Source organism: Scyliorhinus canicula, chromosome 31 (assembly GCF_902713615.1).
Source record: "Scyliorhinus canicula chromosome 31, sScyCan1.1, whole genome shotgun sequence".
Taxonomy (NCBI): domain Eukaryota; kingdom Metazoa; phylum Chordata; class Chondrichthyes; order Carcharhiniformes; family Scyliorhinidae; genus Scyliorhinus; species Scyliorhinus canicula.
The window spans coordinates 7,552,470-7,573,022 of NC_052176.1; positions in this window are offsets into that span (position 1 = coordinate 7,552,470).

Below are 20,553 nucleotides of genomic sequence, written 5' to 3' on the forward strand. Positions count from 1 at the left end.
CGTCAATATTGATTGTGAGGCGCCGGGAATGCGGAATGAAGGACGGAGGATGTGCCGAGGGTTCTAGTGAATCAGGCGGGCCGCGGATTCTCCGGTGTGTGCCAAGTCTCCCGTTCACGTCAGCGGGAATGGAGAATCCCGCTGCCCGGAACGGACGGAGAATCCCACCCGTGATGTACCCGGGAATGGCGAAAGTCAAGAGCCAAACGGGGTAGCGAGAAAACGCAAATACCGGCAAGAAGCAATGATTGGATGACCCCAGTTTTGCGATTGCAAACAGGGTCGCGACCGCTGGATCATCTCGCCTTCTACACGCACGACAGAATAGTGGTGTTGGGATGGCAGGATGGACGTATGAGGAGAGATTGAGTCGGTTAGGATTGTATTGGCTGGAGTTCAGAAGAATCATAGAATTTACAGTGCAGAAGGAGGCCATTCGGCCCATTGAGTCTGCACCGGCCATTGGAAAGAGCACTCTATTTAGATGACGCCTCCACCCTGTCCCCGCAACCCAGTAACCCCACCTCACCCTTTGGGCACTAAGGGGCAATTTATCACGACGATTGCACCTAACCTGCACATCTTTGGACTCTGGGAGGAAACCGCAGCACCCGGAGGAAACCCACGCGCACACGGGGAGGACGTGCAGACTCCGCACAGACAGTGACCCAGCCGGGAATCGAACCTGGGACCCTGGAGCTGTGAAGCAGCAGTGCTAACCATCGTGTCGCCATGTCGCCCTTGGGGGCGAAGGGGGTCAAAGGAAATAAAAGAACAAAGAAAATTACAGCACAGGAACAGGCCCTTCGGCCCTCCCAGCCTGCGCCGATCCAGATCCTTTATCTAAACCTGTCTCCTATTTTCCAAGGTCTACTTCCCTCTGTTCCCCGCCCGTTCATATACCCGTCGAGATGCCTCTTAAATGATGCTATCGTGCCCGCCTCTACCACCTCCGCTGGTAAAGCGTTCCAGGCACCCACCACCCTCTGCGTAAAAAACTTTCCACGCACATCTCCCTTAAACTTTCCCCCTCTCACCTTGAAATCGTGACCCCTTGTAACTGACACCCCCACTCTTGGGAAAAGCTTGTTGCTATCCACCCTGTCCATACCTCGCATGATTTTGTAGACCTCAATCAGGTCCCCCCTGAACCTCCGTCTTTCCAACGAAAACAATCCTAATCTACTCAACCTTTCTTCATAGCTAGCACCCTCCATACCAGGCAACATCCTGGTGAACCTCCTCTGCACCCTCTCCAAGGCATCCACATCCTTCTGGTAATGTGGCGACCAGAACTGCACGCAGTATTCCAAATGTGGCCGAACCAAAGTCCTATACAACTGTAACATGACCTGCCGACTCTTGTACTCAATACCCCGTCCGATGAAGGCAAGCATGCTGTATGCCTTCTTGACCACTCTATCAATCTGCATTGCCACCTTCAGGGTACAATGGACCTGAACTCCCAGATCTCTCTGCACATCAATTTTCCCCAGGACCCTTCCATTGACCATATAGTCCGCTCTTGAATTTGATCTTCCAAAATGCATCACCTCGCATTTGCCTGGATTGAACTCCATCTGCCATTTCTCTGCCCAACTCTCCAATCTATCTATATTTTGTTGTAGTCTCTGACAGTCCTCCTCGCTATCTGCAACTCCACCAATCTTAGTATCATCTGCAAACTTGCTAATCAGACCACCTATACCTTCCTCCAGGTCATTTATGTAGATCACAAACAACAGTGGTCCGAGCACGGATCCCTGTGGAACACCACTAGTCACCCTTCTCCATTTCGAGACACTCCCTTCCACCACTACTCTCTGTCTCCTGTTGCCCAGCCAGTTCTTTATCCATCTAGCTAGTACACCCTGAACCCCATACGACTTCACTTTATCCATCAACCTGCCATGGGAAACCTTATCAAACGCCTTACTAAAGTCCATGTATATGACATCTACAGCCCTTCCCTCATCAATTAACTTTGTCACTTCCTCAAAGAATTCTATTAGGTTTGCAAGACATGACCTTCCCTGCACAAAACCATGCTGCCTGTCACTGATAAGTCTATTTTCTTACAAATGTGAATAGATCCTATCCCTCAGTATCTTCTCCATGGGGGAGGGCAGGCAGGGTTTTCCTGCGTTTCTTTGTTATGCTCCGGGGACGCCTCTGGTTCATGCAGGAAATCTGCCATCCTTGCCCGGTCTGGCCTACGCCTGGTCAGAGCCACGCAGGCGACACTGCCCTCCCAGACGGCTGGCCAGCCACTCCTGCTCCTGAGCGAGTTCAATTCCCGCACCGGCCGAGGTTATTCATGAAGGCCTGGTCTTCTCAGGGGCTGTTTAGCTCTAGGGGCTGTTTAGCTCACTGGGCTAAATCGCTGGCTTTGAAAGCAGACCAAGGCAAGCCAGCAGCACGGTTCGATTCCCGCAACAGCCTCCCCGAACAGGCGGCGGAATGTGGCGACTAGGGGCTTTTCACAGTAACTTCATTGAAGCCTACTCGTGACTTATAAATGATTTTCATTTTATTTTCAATTGCTTCACAGCTCCAGGGTCCCAGGTTCGATTCCCGGCTTGGGTCACTGTCTGTGCTGAGTCTGCACGTTCTCCCCGTGTCTGCGTGGGTTTCCTCCGGGTGCTCCGGTTTCCTCCCACAGTCCAAAGATGTGCAGGTTGGGTGAATTGCCCATGCTAAATTGCCCTTCGTGTCCAAAATTGCCCTTAGTATTGGGTGGGGTTACTGGGTTATGGGGATAGGGAGGGGGTGTGGGCTTGGGTAGGGTGCTCTTTCAAAGAGCCGGTGCGGACTCGATGGGCCGAATGGCCTCCTTCTGCACTGTAAATTCTATGTAAAAAAAAAGAAGGCAGGAGAATGGGGATAAGAAAAATATCAGCCATGATACGAGAGGTTGTGTAGACTGGGACTGTATTCGTTGGAATTTCGAAGGATGAGGGGGGGATCTTATAGAAACATATAAAATTATGAAGGGAATAGATAGGATAGATGCGGGCAGGTTGTTTCCACTGGTGGGTAAAAGCAGAACTAGGGGGCATAGCCTCAAAATAAGGGGAAGTAGATTTAGAACTGAGTTTAGGAGGAACTTCTTCACCCAAAGGGTTGTGAATCTATGGAATTCCTTGCCCAGTGAAGCAGTTGAGGCTCCTTCATTAAATGTTTTTAAGATAAAATTGTTTTTTGAAGAATAAAGGGATTAAGGGTTATGGTGTTCGGGCGGGAAAGTGGAGCTGGGTCCACAAAAGATCAGCCATGATCTAATTGAATGGCGGAGCAGGCTCGAGGGGCCAGATGGCCTACTCCTGCTCCTAGTTCTTATGTTCCTATGAATGGCGGAGCATACCCAATGGGCCGAGTGGCCTAATTCTGCTCCTGTGACATCTGGGGCGCGATTCTCCCAGAGAGGGAGAAATCGTAAGGCTGGCGTCAAATCCGGGCGGGTTTGACGCCAGCCCCCCCCTCCCCGACCGGGAACCGATTCTGGTCCCCGGTCGGGGCTAGCAGCCCGCCGCCGTAAACTCCGGCATCGCGGGCTTAACGAATTTCGTTAAGCCCGCTTGCCAGTGTTAGCGCCGGCTGACGCGTCAGATGACGTCAGCCGCGCATGCGTGGATTGGAATACTCCAACCCGCGCATGCGCGGATGACGTCATCGCGCATTTGCGCGAAACCCGCGCATGCGCGGGCCGGGATGCCCCTCAGCCGCCCCGCGAAGTGATACAGCGGGGCGGCGGAGGGAGAAAGAGTGCGCAGGTATCGGACCCGCTGCCCGCGATCGGTGCCCACCGATTGCGGGCCCATGGCACCCTTGGCACGGCCGTGGTACTGCCGTGCCAATCGGTGCCATGGCTTTAAAAATCGGCACTTTTTACGTTTTTACGAACGGCCAGACCAGGTGTGTTTGCCGTTCGTAAAAACAGCCGTAAAGGGCTGGGAACTCGGCCCATCGGACAGCTGTGAATCGCTGCTGGCCGTAAAAAAACGGCAGCAGCGATTCGTATCGGGAGTCGGGCGTGGGGGGGGGGGAGAATAGCGGGAGGGCGTCAGACTAGCGTGGCCGTAAAATTTTACGAACCCCGCTATTCTCCGCACCGTCGTGAGTGCGGAGAATTGCGCCCGTGGTCTTTTGCCGAATTACTCTCAGTCGGATTTGCTCTAATTTTAGGATTGCTAACCGTACCCAGTTATTTTACCTTCCAGCTACTGTTCTGTTAATTAGATTTGAGCTCCAATTACTCCTCTCGGTCTGCCCTTTTCACAGAGGAGTCACACGGAATGCTTTTTAGTGGAATTTCTAAGCAGTAGTGTGCTTCATTTTACTAACTTTACTCGGGACCAATGCAGAAGGATATTAAACGATGCAATTCCACCCGGATTCACGCTGAGAACACACTGTTTGAACTCAGAGAGAGAACAGGTACTCAGGTGTTTTTCAATGAGGTACAGGGGAAGGTAAGATTGTCACCTGGCTTTACAAATCCCCAATTCGGGAAACATTGCCCGATTCTGGAAGGTGGATGCTCAGAATCCCCCGCGGCCGCTTTTTGTGATCACCACAGCCCTCTCGCGATCTCTGCACTCCTCCAGTCCCTGGCCTCCAACGCGTCCCCGATTTCTTTCACGGAGTCAGAGGTCGACAACTCTCGATGTTCCCGTTTTTCACCAGAATGGCGCAGCGGCCGGGAAAATCGGCGTGAAAGCCGCCGCCCCACAAGGTTGGCACATTGTTAGGGTGTCGGAGGGGGGGGGGGGGGGGGGGGGGGGGGGGGGAGTGAAGGGGCGGGACCCACTACATCGCGCTGGCGGAGCGGGCGCCCCCGAGGCTTCTCGCCACCCAGGGAGGTGGGCGTGGGACTCGGTTCGATTGGTTGGCCAGCGAATTGGCCCCGAAGGGCTGCACTCTGCCTGGTAACAGGCGGTGTTTAGGTCCTGCCGGAGTGGGATGATTTCCGGAGAGCTCAGGAAAGCAGAGTTTGAATCCTAGAGGCTCAAAAAGACCTTCTCTTCTTCTCACTTTCTCCAGAAAGGCTGTGAGTTGCTGTATTCCGGAGACATAGAACATAATAATAATTGTTTATTGTCACAAGTAGGCTTCAATGAAGTTACTGTGAAAAGCCCCTGGAACATTCGGCCCATCGAGTCTGTACCGACCCACTAAAGCCCTCACTGGTTTTGCACACTGGGCTAAATCGCTGGCTTTTAAAGCAGACCAAGGCAGGCCAGCAGCACGGTTCAATTCCCGTACCGGCCTCCCCGGACAGGCGCCGGAATGTGGTGACTAGGGGCTTTTCACAGTAACTTCATTGAAGCCTACTTGTACAATAAGCAATTTTCATTTCATTTCATTTTTCACTACCACCCTATCCCCGTGACCCAATAACCCCTCCTAACCTTTTTGGTCACTAAGGGCAATTTATTGTGGCCAATCCACCTAACCTGCACGTCTTTGGACTGCGGGAGGAAACCGGAGCACCCGGAGGAAACCAATGCAGACACGGGGGGAGAACGTGCAGACTCCGCACAGACAGTGACCCGGCGGGGACTCTGGTGCTGTGAAGCCACAGTGCTATCCACTTGTGCTACCCAATGAATCTGCATGAATCTCCAGCGAAACCATGACAGACTGCAAAGAGAGACCTGGATCTGAAGGCTCACTTTGAAGGAAGGTCTGCTTGAAGACAACAATCCGGAACAAAGATTTTTTTTCCCCCTTTTACTTATTATTTTCACCCCTTTCCTCCCCTCTGTGTTTGCCTGTCTTGTGTGTGTTTGTTTTTCTTGTGTCTGTGTAGAGGGTAAGTTAAGGTGGGGGATTAGGAATTAGAGAAGAGTTAACCAGATGTATTTGTTGCATATTCCATTATAATCCTTATTATAAATTACAAGTAATTGTGTTTAAAGTTACAATCCTGATGACTGTAATTATTTGCCAGCCAAAGACTTCAGGTATTTTTCGAAGAATCATTGCTTAATTCATAGAATTTACAGTGCAGAAAGAGGCCACTCGGCCTATCTAGTCTGCACCAGCCCTTGGAAAGACCACCCCACCCAAGCCCCACACCATCCTCTTTATCTCTGAAACCCAGTAACCCCCACCGAACCTTTTTGAACACTAAGGGGCAATTTAGCATGGCCATCGAGGGCTGTAAACGCTCCCGTTACTGAACGCACTCTGCTCTGCTCTGCGAGGTTCAATAACGTTTTTGACGGAGCGACTGCGCGTTCCCGAGTGCAAAATTCGCCTCGGACCGGACACAACGGGCACGGTTCTGAAACTCCCGCCTCGCACAGTGGGCTGGGCACATCCGTGCACGTGTGGGCACCCCCCCCCCCCCCCCTCCCTCTCTCCGACTAGGGAAAGGCTCCAGATTCAATTCTGACTGGGCCGCTCCACGACCAGCCGGCTTTTACAGCCGATCCCGGCACCTGGAAAGTGGTGGGGTTAAGGAGTGGAACGGTCGACCGAGGTGGGGATCGGGTCGAAACATGTGAAATTCCAACAGGGATTGACAAGACTGGATTGAGGGAGGTCCCCCCCCCCGGATGGAGGGTTTAGAAGCAGGGGTCACCGTCTCAGAATCAGGGGGCGTCGGCCATTTTGGGACTGAGATGAGGAGAAGTTTCCTCACAACAGAGGGAGGTGACCCTGCGGAGGTTTCTTCCACAGGGGAGGCAAAGTCGCTGAATATCGTTGAGGAGGAAATTGATAGATTTCAAGGTACAGAGGGGGGAAGGGGAGAGCGCTGGAGTACGGCGGTGAGATGGAGGGTCGACCATTATTGTGTAGAATGGCGGAGGGGAGGCTCGAGAGATGGTGAGTAGTGTGGAGGGAAGCCCAGCGGCGCCTGGGCACCTTGGCAGTGCCTGGGTAGCACTATCAGAGTACCAAGGTGCCACCCTGCCCTGACCCGACCACCCAGGGCTCTCCAATGCCCTGCGAGATCCCCCCCCCCCAACAAGCATCGCTACGCCTGTTCCACGTTTGTGCGGATCAATACTAAACGCCGCCCTGGCGCGGTCTCTCGGGAACCTGGTGAATCCGGCGTCCCGCTATCCGAATGACCCGCAATCGACTGGGCGCCAAGGCCGATTTGGGGCTCCCCAGGGATTCGCCCGGCCCTGCCCGGATCTGCCGGGCGCATCGCGATCGCTGAATCGCGGCCAATTCTTCCTCTCCCCGAGGGCCTGTCGGACTCTCTTCCGCAGGAGGCGGTGGAGGCAGAGAATCTTTGAATATGTTTACGGCGGAGCCGGATGGGTTCTTGATAAAGAAAGAGGGGGGGGGGGGGGGGGGGGGGAGGCTATCGGCGCGGCAGGCGCGAGGGGCCGAGTGGCACACGTCCGCGCGGGATTTCTTTGCCCGAGGTTGAAGTCGCCCGTGCTGAATTCCGCCCGCCGTGACACGGAGCCGGATTCGGCTTCACGGCCGCCCTGAAGACACGACCGTACTCTGTGTGAAAGGCAGACGCAAGTCGGTGTTTCGTTCGACTGGCAGAAACTTCTATCGTTCCATCTGTCTCCTGGGACAGACAGAGAAAAAAAAAAAACCTCCACACATATTCTATCTGACAGGCTGGCGTTTCATCTCGTGGCTACTGCGCTGCTGAAAATCTTTTCACTTGCTAAATATTGATGTGCAGCTTCCTAAATCTACAGAATGAAAAAAACAAATTCCACAACAGAGAGGCAAGAATAATTAAGAGTTTTCTCCCCCCCCACCCCGAAAAAAATCAATAACCTAATTTAATTTCTTTTAAATCCTCGTCGCCCAACGTAAACTCTGGGATAATCGCCAGCCTCTGCCAGAGCAGGAGCATTTATTAGAAGGCATTCAGTGTTACGCCTCAGGATGAAGTATTGAAATATTCATCGCCTTGCGCAGTTTCTGCAGCAAACCTTCGCTGAATCGGTGATGGCACAGATACAGGCCTGCTGCCTATTGCCCGTCGCAAACCCCTGCCCAGGCTCCACCCGTGGGCGGCGCCGCGCGGACAGGCAAGATGGATTCCCACCCCAGTCCGGCAGTACAGGCCCAGCCGCGCCCGCGAAGTCACAAGGGTGAGGGATCACCGACGCTGAGGGTCAATCATGCAGCGGCCCCACAGCACTTCACCGATCAACAATTCTGGGGTTCTTGGGGTGGGGTGGGTTTGGCTGAACAGGGCGGGGCTCAATTCCTCGTGTCGGCTGCGTATAGATTGGTAGCATCGGAAATTAGCCACAGTCCCGACAACAATCTCCAGCGATCACCACCTCTCCTCTTGTGCTCTTCGTCGCCGCGATTGGGCAGCACCTGGGGAGCAACCCCGAGTGCGTGATTCGCCATACTTCAGGGGGTTGGTTAGTTCAATTGGCTGGGCGGCCGCGGAGCGACTCCGACAGCTCGGGTTCAATTCCCGTTATTCGCGTAGGCACCTTTCTCAACCTTGCCCCTCGGGTTCGGGGAAGACTGACGCTGGCTGGATTACCGCCAGCAAATATTTGCACCAATATTTGAGTGAGTAGCCGCTGAGCGCGCTGAAACCAGCCACCACATCAGGTTCAGTAAACCATCCCGTGTCAGTGTCGCTCGAGTCCATATTCCTCAGGGAATCCCTGCAGTGCAGGAGGCCATTCGGCCCATCGAGTCGGCACCATCGAGCACCGTAGTGGCACAGTCCGAAAAATGCATGTCAAAAATAACGTCTGTATGAACGAGCAGCGGGAGGAGGCCATTCAGCCCCTCAAGCCTGCTCCTCAGACCACGGCTGATCTGATAGCAACCTTAAATCTGCAGCCCGCCTAGCCCCCCACACTCCCGATCACCCCGCGTCCTCTCCCTTGCTTGCGTGAACACCGCCCAGTCCATCACACGAACCTGCCTCCCATCCATTGATTCCATCTACACCTCCCGCTGCCTGGGGAAAGCGGGCAGCATAATCAAAGCCCCCTCCCACCCGGCTTACTCACTCTTCCAACTTCTTCCATCGGGCAGGAGATACAGAAGTCTGAGAACACGCACGGACAGACTCAGAAACAGCTTCTTCCCCGCTGTCACCAGACTCCTAAACGGCCCTCTTATGGACTGAACCGATCTCTCTCAGCATTTCCTCTACTGTGAAGCGCTTCACTCGACGTCCATGTATTTACCTCGTGTTTCTATGTACGTCCTATGTTCTTTCATGCATGGATCGATCTGTCTGGACTGTCGGCAGAACAATACTTTTCACTGAACCTCGATGCACGTGACATTGAATCAAAATCTAAAATCAAGATCTATCACGAATCTATCCACCTCGGTCTTAAAAATATTCAAAGATTCTGCGCGGGCCGCTGCAGTGGCCTTGCCTGATTCCCGGGGACTCCCGGACTGATCTCCTCCCTAGGGCTCACGGAATAGGAGCCCCCCCCCCACCCCCGGCTAATAGGTGGAGGCCCATCCGTTGGGGGTGATAGAAATCGTCCCATAAAACCCACCCCGGACTGGGACCGGCATGGCGGGCGGTCCCGGTTGGCCCCTTTGTGCTGTACTCCAGGCTGCGGCCTTTCCTCCTGGCTGCAAATAAATTGACGTTGGAACACGCCTACTCGGGCCTACCGAGCCTTTTCAGGAAGAGAATTCCCGGAGACTCAACCCTCCGAGTGAAAGGTTTTCGCCTCAAGTCAGTTTTAAGTGGGCGACCCTGCCCATTGGGGCAGCAGGGTAGCATGGTGGTTAGCATCAATGCTTCACAGCTCCAGGGTCCCAGGTTCGATTCCCGGCTGGGTCACTGTCTGTGCGGAGTCTGCACGTCCTCCCCCTGTGTGCGTGGTTTTCTACAGGCAATTTAGCATGGCCAATCCACCTAACCCGCACATCTTTGGACTGTGGGAGGAAACCGGAGCACCCGGAGGAAACCCACGCACACACAGGGAGGACGTGCAGACTCCACACAGACAGTGACCCAGCCGGGAATCGAACCTGGGACCCTGGAGCTGTGAAGCATTGATGCTAACCACCATGCTACCGTGAGGCCCCCGAAGGGTGATCATTGCTCGGCACAACATCAAGGGCCGAAGGGCCTGTTCTGTGCTGTACTGTTCTGTGTTCTGTAAGCCAGCTATTTTCCATGGGTAAAAGATAGCTATTTAGCATTAAGTCTATTAAATACCATTTTAAAACTCATTCAAAACCTCAGGTCATTTCAAACCACACATTCAGCATTTCAAAACATAGCTTCAACCGAACACAGAAGCAGATAGATTAAAACAGCATTCCTCTTCAGCTACCAAATACATTGGCAAGAGAAAGTGACCGAGGGCAGGGCAGGCTCCACGGCAACAGCATAGAACCTAGAGGAGCCATTGTCTTAACAGTCAAGTCAGCAATAATCCAGTTCAAACTGCATGCGATAAGAAAGCCGAATTGCATTCCATAGCTTATGCTAGAATACATTTTAAGTTAACGTTGCCCATTAATGCCCATTAATGTGGGCCTCACGATAGCCCACAGGGTCCTCCCCCTGTGTGCGTGGTTTTCCTCCGGGTGCTCCGGTTTCCTCCCACAGTCCAAAGATGTGCGGGTTAGGTGGATTGGCCATGCTAAATTGCCCATAGTGTAAGGTTAATGGGGGGATTGTTGGGTTACGGGTATACGGGTTACGTGGGTTTAAGTAGGGTGATCATTGCTCGGCACAACATCGAGGGCTGAAGGGCCTGTTCTGTGCTGTACTGTTCTATGTTCTATGTTAATGACAGATGGCTGGACATCGAATCAAACTTATTTGATTTTAACCCCAACCAATTAGGATTACATGTAGCTCGATGGCGAAGGACTGATATGATTTAGTATAACTGTGAGGGTCCCTTCGCCATTTTTCCATTCCGGAATCAATCTGCACTTTGACTTAACTATTTACTGTCTCTCTGTCTCCCACATTTCGGGCGCAATTCTCCGGACTTACAAAAAATCGGAGAATAGCGGGCGGCGTGAATTTTTACGGACACGCTGGTCCGACGCCCTCCCGCTATTCTCCCCCCCCCCCCCCCCCCCCACGCCCGTCCCCGACACGAATCGCTGCTCGCCGTTTTTTTATGGCGAGCAGCGATTCACCCCTGGCCGATGGGCCGATTTCCAAGGCCTTTACGGCCGTTTTTATGAACGTAAAACACACCTGGTCTGACCGTTCGTAAAAACGGCCGTAAAGTCCCGATCTGGGGAACCATGGCACCGATTGGCACGGCCGTACCACCCGCTGGATCCATTCGCGGGGCGGCTGAGGGGCATACCGGCCCGCGCATGCGCGGGTTTCACGCATATGCGTGATGACGTCATCCGCGCATACACGGGTTGGAGTCGTCCAATCCGCACATGGGCGGCTGACGTCATCTGACGCGTCAGCCGTCGCTAACTTTGGCTAGCGGGCTTAATGAAATTCGTTAAGCTCGCGATGCTGGAGTTCACGGCCGAGCGATGCTAGCCCCGACCGGGGAGCAGAATCGGTTCCCGGTCGGGGGGGCGGAGGCTGGCGTCAAACGGGCCCGTTTTTGACGCCAGCTTCCCGATTTCTCGTAACTCGGGAGAATCGCGCCCTTCATTTTCCAACTCTAACTCTTGAAATTATTGCAAGCTGTTTTGCCGTAAGCAAGAAAATCATTTCTGTATGATTTGAAAGTTGAATTGTCTACAAGATTGCTTCTCTTTGAGTCCATTTGCTAGCTGAACTTATTGGAGATTCTCAATTGTGATCAATAGAGACAAATAAAATGATTCTCCTTTGCACCCGAGAAGCGTTAACTTAAATTTCTACTGAGTTTTAGTATTCGCAAATGCCACTAGATCCACATGGTAGATCTCGACAGACCCCTTGGTTTTAAACAGTGCCCACCCCCCATCTGGGTTCCAGTTTCTCCCACAAGAGGAAACATTCTTTCCATGTGCACTCCCCCCAACCCTCAGGGTCTTCTATATTTCAATCAAGTCGCCTCTTCCTCTTCCAAACTCCAGCGGATACTGCTGGCTAATCCTGCAATGAAGGGATTCTATGAGATTGGGTGCGGCCAGGCTCCGAGATGGTTTAAAGTGAGGGTGGGCCTATTAAATCAGGCGCTAACGGACTGGGAGCTGGAGAGATTTTCGTGCACGATGTGAGTCGGGTTGTCGACATCAACTCGTTGGTCCTTCTAGGGGCTGGTTTAGCACACTGGGCTAAATCGCTGGCTTTGAAAGCAGACTAAGGCAGGCCAGCAGCACGGTTCAATTCCCGCACCAGCCTCCCCGAACAGGCACCGGATTGTGGCGACTAGGGGCTTTTCACAGTAACTTCATTTGAAGCCTACTCGTGACAATAAGCCATTTTCATTTTCATTTCATTTCACACTTCAGAATCCGGGACACCAGCTCCTCTGCACCAGGGCCACAGTCTTACTTATCTTCCGAGCCTTTTAACAACTGGAACTCTGCAAAATTCTGGCCGCTGAGCCCGACAAGTCCCGGCAAAGTTTGGCTCAGTAGCTGAAAAGTCCATTGGAAGAGTGACTGGAATTGTGTCCCTCCCTCTGCGCGCGCACGCACGCGCGCGACTCCATTCGTTCAGCTGTTGATTCACAGGCCAGCGCCCGTACCAGCATCGAGACGGCCCTTGTGGCCCACAGTGGCAGAGTCTGAACCAGCCAAGCTGACCACCGTGATAAAGGAGAGGGGGCCGTTGTGGGCCGCAGTCGACAGCCTGGAAAACGCGTCGAGGAGACAAAGCTCAGGCGTTGTTGGCATACCAGAGGGGACTGAGGGCCGAGTCCCAACACAGTTTACGTCGGCGGGCCGCGGATACCTTCCCTGAACAGAATTCACATCACCGAGGCGCGAATTAGTGCCTATTTTTTTCTCCCTCAGCACAAGCGGCAAACGCGACCGGGGCTCACCCGCTCCTGCAGGCCACGCCGACATGTTCCGGCCGGGCCCGCGTTTGGCCGGTTTGTGGGCGACCTTAATTGACGCTCTCTCCAAAGCCCTGGGTAGTGACTTGCAGCCTTGTCCGTTGACAGGCCGTGGGTTGACAGGCGTAGTGTCCTAAAAAGTAAGGTTAAGGGGGGGTTGTTGGGTTACGGGTATAGGGTGGATACGTGGGTTTGAGTAGGGTGATCATGGCTCGGCACAACATTGAGGGCCGAAGGGCCTGTTCTGTGCTGTACTGTTCTATGTTCTATGTTAACAGTCGACAGTAATTACCTCATTACAGAAAGAGACCAGAGGTCGCTGTCTGCGAAAAATCTTCTTGGTGGATTACCTAATGGCGCACTTAATCTTCTCCAAATACAGAAATGACACAAAAACCTCCGACCAGCATGAAGCAACGGGTGGCCTGAGGGGAACCTCCAGGTTAATAGAACCCGTCTGCGGGCCACGAGTGAAGCGAATGCAATAAGGTCTGCCTCGCGCTTCGTGAAACCGGTGGGTCCCGAGGGGACTCCAGATAGCGTAGAATTTACACTGCAGAAGGGGGCCATTCGGCCCATCGAGTCTGCACCGGCTCTTGGAAAGAGCACCCTACCCAAGGTCAACACCTCCCCCTTATCCCCATAACCCAGTAACCCCACCCAACACTAAGGGCAATTTTGGACACTAAGGGACAATTTATCATGGCCAATCCACCTAACCTGCACATCTTTGGACTGTGGGAGGAAACCGGAGCACCCGGAAGAAACCCACGCACACAGGGGGAGGACGTGCAGACTCCACACAGACAGTGACCCAGCCGGGAATCGAACCTGGGACCCTGGAGCTGTGAAGCATTGATGCTAACCATCAATGGTTAATTTAATTGATTATTTTTTTTTTGCACAGCTTTTTATTTGTTGGTTTGTTTACTGGGGTGGGGGTGGGTGGGGGGGGGGGGGGGGGGGGGGGGGGAGGTGGAGTTCCGTCACTGTATTGTACACCATTTGTTCATCTGTTCCCTAACGCTTTCGGAAGACCAAGAACAAAATATATATTTAAAATTATAGCCAGATGTGTATATAAAGACATGTCAGGCAACATTAGGGGCAGCACAGTGGTTCGCACTGTTGCCTTACAGGCGCCAGGGACCCAGGTTCGACCCCCGTGTGTGCGTGGGTTTCCTCCGGGTGCTCCGGTTTCCTCCCACAGTCCAAAGATATGCAGGTTAGGTGGATTGGTCATGATAAATTGCCCCTCAAGTGTCCAGCGATGTGTCCCAGAAGAGAGTTTGTGCAGATCCAGCATACTCTGGTTCACATTCTTCTCCATCTGCAGAGCTCTCTGCATTGCCTCCAGACCATTACTCCACTGGTCCTGCTCTGGTTTCTTAACATCCTCTAGGATGACGCGGCCTCCACGTTTATCCTGGAATTCCATCAGTTTCTCAGCGTGTTCCCGCTCCTCATGTGACTGCTTCTCGAAGAACTCAGCAAAGTGACGCAGGGCAACATCAGCCCGGTCAAAGTAAGAGAACGTGGCGAGGTAAACACAGGAGGAGTAGAGCTCCAGGTTGATCTGCTTGTTAACAGCAGCCTCACAGTCCTTGCGGCCGTTCTGACGCACTTGGGAAGCCATCTTTACTGCTACTGGAGAAGGGGGTAGGGCGGGCCTAGGTTAGGGGGCTCTCTCGGAGGGCCTGCGCAGACTCGACGGGCGAATGGCCTGCTTCTGCACCGTAGGGACTCTATGGTGTCTGGAGTGAGAGTGGGGACGTAAGCTCAGGGTGGGATCTTCCGGCAGTTCAAGCTGGTGGGGGCGGGGGGGGGGAATCTCGGAAGCCGGGAGACTCCGGCTTCGAACGGGCTGAATAGAACATAGAACAGTACAGCACAGAACAGGCCCTTCGGCCCTCGATGTTGTTCTGAGCAATGATCACCCTACTCAAACCCACATATCCACGTAACCCAACAACCCCCCCCCCCCTTAACCTTACTTTTTAGGACACTACGGGCAATTTATCACGGCCAATCCACCTAACCCGCACATCTTTGGACTGTGGGAGGAAACCGGAGCACCCGGAGGAAACCCACGCACACACGGGGAGAACGTGCAGACTCCACACAGGCAGTGACCCAGCCGGGAATCGAACCTGGGACCCTGGAGCTGTGAAGCATTTATGCTAACCACCATGCTACCGTGCTGCCCCCATGTTACCGTGCTGCCCTACTAATGTACTGAACTGAGTCCGAAGACACATTTAATGAGGTCTGTTTCACGCCCAGTGGACGCCGTTGAGAGTCTCTCCGGCTATTCTCCTGCGTGCAGTGCTGGGGGGGTGTGGGTAGGATCACGCTCGTGGTCTTCCCAACGCCCTGTACAACTGTGACAAAATATCCTCCAGCGTACTGCGAAAGTGTAGGTTTGTTGGTGGCGGTCGTAAACAGGTGGGTATTTAATGATAATCGGTCCCGTTACCGAAGACTTCTTTGATCCAGGGCGCAGTTCACCCAAAGCATTTCACGTGTAGATGGGAGTTGGAACCAAATTTTGCCACGCAGTCCTCCCGACATGGTACGATGTGAGCTGGGAGCAATACTGACGGAGAATCCTCTCCCCCCCAACCCCCCCGTGTTCTTTGTAACTATAAATTTTACCGGCCCCCGGGTTCGTCACGTTAATGTCCTCTTTAACCCAGTTTAGCTCCGCCGTCCTATTTTTTCACTGTGCTTTCCAGAGCTGGGTACTCAGCACTGTTGCTTCACAGGGTCCCATGTTCGATTCCCGGCTTGGGTCGCCGTCCGTGTGGAGTTTCCACATGCTCCCCTCGTCTGCGTGGGTTTCCTCCCACAAGTCGCGAAAGGCGCCGTCTCCGGCTGGAAAAGCAGTCTCGTTTCGTGACAGCTGTGTCGGCGCAACCCAGATTGCACCCCACCCACGCTTGGAAAACTTTGGGCGTGGCGGGGGTGGGGGGTTCACCTTCATCGAGAGAGGCAGGGCCTATACAGACAGGCTTCTCAAGAGATTAGGCCACAGGCTCTGACTGAATACTTCCAAAGGCGCACTTCTCTGGCTCATCCCCCGACCACCCGGGGGGGGGGGCACTGACACCTGAGCAACCCCCACCAAGGTCTGGACTCTGGTCGCGGAGACCAGTCGTCATTTTTTGCCAGCTTCCCGCTACGCCAAGTTGGGTGAGGGAGCTGCCGGAGCCGAGAGAATCGGCCTTAAAACGGGTCCTGCGCACTGAAATCAGGATTTAAATACACAAATACGGTCAACGGCCAGCGCTGAGGAATTGAACCAACGAATGTGATATAAAATGGGATAATTAGTTAGAATAATGTAGAGGATAGAGCCGGTCTGATGGTAGTGAGTTAGCATGGTAATGAACAAAGGAATTGAGCGAAGCATGGCCAGGAAGGGGGGAGGGGAGCCTCGTGCAGAGGATGGTGAAAAGGATGCTGGGTAACAAGAGGCCCAGGGTTGAGGAATGCGAAGTGAGCCAATCAGGATACGTGGCCAGGTCAGGAGGTGTAGAGGATGACCTATGGGAATCTTGTATGTGAAACGTGATGCCATTTGAATGATATGTATATCTCTTTGTCCTCTGTCTCACTCTGCTCTGGAAGTTTCAGGAGACTGTCTGTGTCCTGAATCTCTCTAGAGCGGATCAGCCTTGCAAGTTGTTTAAAAATAAATAATACCATACCTACAAATCCCTCTAGAGTCTTATTGAGGCCAGATTGACGGGTAAAGAGCTTAATTTGTCAGCGCGGGCATGAACCAGATTACGTCTGCCAGGAGGGCTTTGAGGAATCGAAAATCGATTGGCGCCCGGCGCAAATAATAATGATAATCTTTATTATTGTTACAAGTAGGTCGATATTAACACTGCAGTGAAGTGACTGTGAAAATCCCCTCGTCGCCACATTCCGGCGCCTGTTTGGGTACACGGAGGGAGAATTCAGAATGTCCAATTCACCCAACAAGCACGTCTTTCGGGACTTGTGGGAGGAAACCGGAGCACCCGGAGGAAACCCACGCAGACACGGGTGGGGGGGAGAACGTGCAGACTCCTCACAGACAGTGACCCAAGCCGGGAATCGAACCTGGGACCCTGGAGCTGTGAAGCAACAATGCTAACCACCATGCTACCGTGCTACCGTGCCACCCAATTTGGGCGGTTCCGGGACTCTTTCGCAATCCTCCCGGCATGGCAGGATTTGAGCTGGGAGCAATACTGCCGGAGAATCCTCCCCCCCACCCCATTCCTGTTCTTTGCAACGCTGATTTTACCAGCCCTCGGATTTGTCACCCTAATGTCCTCCTTATCCCAGTTTAGCTCCACCGTCCTACGTTTTTCACTGTGCTTTCCATAGCTGGGTCTTAAGCACAGTGGGTAGCACTGTTGCTTCACAGTTCCAGGGTCCCAGGTTCAATTCCCGGCCTGGGGTCACTGTCTGTGCGGAGTCTGCACGTACTCCGGGCGTCTGCGTGGGTTCCCTCCGGGCGCTCCGGTTTCCTCCCACAAGTCCCGATAGGCGTGCTTGTTGGGTGAATTGGACATTCTGAATTCTCCCTCCGTGTACCCAAACAGGCGCCGGAATGTGGCGACGAGGGGATTTTCACAGTAACTTAATTGCAGCGTTAATGTAAGCCTACTAGTGTAGCATGGTGGTTAGTATAATTGCTTCACAGCTCCAGGGTCCCAGGTTCGATTCCCCGCTGTGTGTGTGGAGTCTGCACATCCTCCCCGTGTGTGCGTGGGTTTCCTCCGGGTGCTCCGGTTTCCTCCCACAGTCCAAAGATGTGCGGGTTAGGTGGATTGGCCATGATAAATAGCCGTAGTGTCCTAAAAAGTAAGGTTAAGGGGTGGGTTGTTGGGTTACGGGTATAGGGTGGATACGTGGGTTTGAGTAAGGTGATCATGGCTCGGCACAACATCGAGGGCCGAAGGGTCTGTTCTGTGCTGTACTGTTCTATGTTCTATGATTATTATAGAACATAGAACATTAGAGCGCAGTACAGGCCCTTCGGCCCTCGATGTTGCGCCGACCTGTGAAACCCCTCTAAAGCCCATCTACACTATTCCCTTATCGTCCATATGCCTATCCATTGACCATTTAAATGCCCTTAGTGTTGGCGAGTCCACTGCTGTTGCAGGCAGGGCATTCCACACCCGTACTACTCTCTGAGTAAAGAACCTACCTCTGACATCTGTCCTCTATCTATCTCCCCTCAATTTAAAGCTATGTCCCCTCGTGCTAGACATCACCATCCGAGGAAAAAGGCTCTCACTGTCCACCCTATCTAATCCTCTGATCATCTTGTATGCCTCAATTAAGTCACCTCTTAACCTTCTTCTCTCTAACGAAAACAGCCTCAAGTCCCTCAGCCTTCCCTCATGAGATCTTCCCTCCATACCAGGCAACATCCTGGTAAATCTCCTCTGCACCCTAATTATTATTAGTTCGCGAGTTCCGCTCAAGTAACAGTGTTCATGCACTTCGAGGGTTGCTGGTTGAGCTGGTGAAGACTCCTTGGGTAACCACACTTCATTACTGCCTCGGCTAACACATCTTTCCCGACACTGAACTGATTTTTTTTTCTTTCAGTACATTTCTCAATCTTTGCGAAGTTTGTGTCTTTTTTCAAATGATTTGATTTGTTCCTGATGCATAATTAAAGAGGATTTTGCCAACAGTGAGTGATCCAAGAACGTTGTGTCTCTTGGGGACTGTGTGCTGTGTGTGTGTGTGTCTGCGCAGTGTTAATTCATAGTGCTGGCCAATCTCCAAGGTGCTGACAGCAACAATGTGTGTTGGACAGTCCGTTCGAAACAGCAAAACGCCCCAAGGATCAACACCGCCCTGTAAATCGGGCACAGATTGACATCCAGGTCACGTAAGAGATATTGGGAAAGGTGGCTAAAAAAATTGGATCAAGATATGTCAGGAAGGGGGGGGGGCAATAGAGAGGTTGCGGGAGGGAATTCCGGAGTTCGGGGCCCAGGCAGCTTCCTGTCGTGTTGGTCGGTGATCCTGAGGCGGAGGCGTGGGTGCCCAGTAGGTCGTGGCCTAGTGACTGACTCACTCGGCTGAATCATAGAATTTACAGAGCAGAAGGAGGCCATTCGGCCCATCGAGTCCGCACCGGCCCGTGGAAAGAGCACCGTGCTTAAGCCCACGCCTCCACCCTATCCCTGCAACCCAGTATCCACACCTCACCTTTTTTGGACACTGAGGGGCAATTTATCACGGCCAATCCACCTAACCTGCACGTCTTTGGGCTGTGGGAGGAAACCGGAGCTCCCGGAGGAAACCCACGCAGACACGGGGAGGCGTGCAGACTCTGCACAGGCAGTGACCCAGTGGGGAATCGAACTTGGCAGGAACAGAGGGAAGTAGACCTTGGAAAATAGGAGACAGGTTTAGATAAAGGATCTGGATCGGCGCAAGCTGGGAGGGCCGAAGGGCCTGTTCCTGTGCTGTAATATTCTTTGTTGGGACCCTGGAGCTGTGAGATAGAAGACCTTTGGATATATGACCACCATCGATCAACTGACGTGGCCAAGCCTGCACAGACATCATTGGCTCATCAATGAGTGCACTCCAGAACCTCGGAGTTGGTGATATTGTCCTGCATTGAGATGTTGAGGATGTGCCCCGAGACATGGCAGAGCTGCACATATCTACGCCCCCAGAATCATCAACAATCCATCACTTGTTGCCGAATTCAGCACACCTGATGTGGGTGTCGCTGGCTCGAGGTGGGAACCGCTCAGCCTTTTCTCCTGCCTAGTGTATGTCGTCCAGATCTCACCACTGCAGAGGAGAGCGCTGAGGAGGCAGGTTTGATGAGCACCCTCTCTTACTTCCTCGACAGCACCTTCCAAACCTTTGATCGAGATTACAAGGACCAGGCCAGTAGACGACTGGGAAACATGACCGCCTGCAAGTTCCCCTCCGAGCCGCTCGCCATCCTGACGTGGAAATATATCGGCCGTTCCTTCACAGTGGCTGGGGTCAAAATCCAGGAACTCCCTCCCCGACAGCACTGTGGGTATCCCGGATCCATTTGGACTGCAGCGGGTTCAAGCTGGAAGCTCACCCGCCACCTTCTCGAGGGGCAATTGGGGATGGGCAATAGAAGCTGGGCCTCGAGCCAGCGACACCCACATCCCGTGAAAGCATTTTTAAAATCTCAGCATGGACACAGCAGCTTTTGCGACAGGTGTGCTGAATTCGGCATCAAGTGATCGATTGTTGGTGATTGTGGAGGTCTAGGTATGTGCCGCTCTCAACAACCTATATTTGGAGAGGGCACAGAAGAGGTTTACCAGGAAGTTGACTAGTATGGAGGGCATTAGCTCTGGGGAAAGGTAGGGCGGTTTGGTGGCGTAGTGGTCAGCACTGCTGCCTCACGGCGCTGAGGATCCGGGTTCGATCCCGGCCCGGGGTCACTGTCCGTGTGGAGTTTACACATTCTCCCCGTGTCTGCGTGGGTTTCAACCCCACAACCCAAAAGATGTGCAGGATAAGTGGATTGGCCACGCAATATTGCTCCTTAATTGGAAACGGGGAAAAAAAGCTAATAATAGTAATCTTTACTGTCACACAAGTAGGCTTACAGTAACAC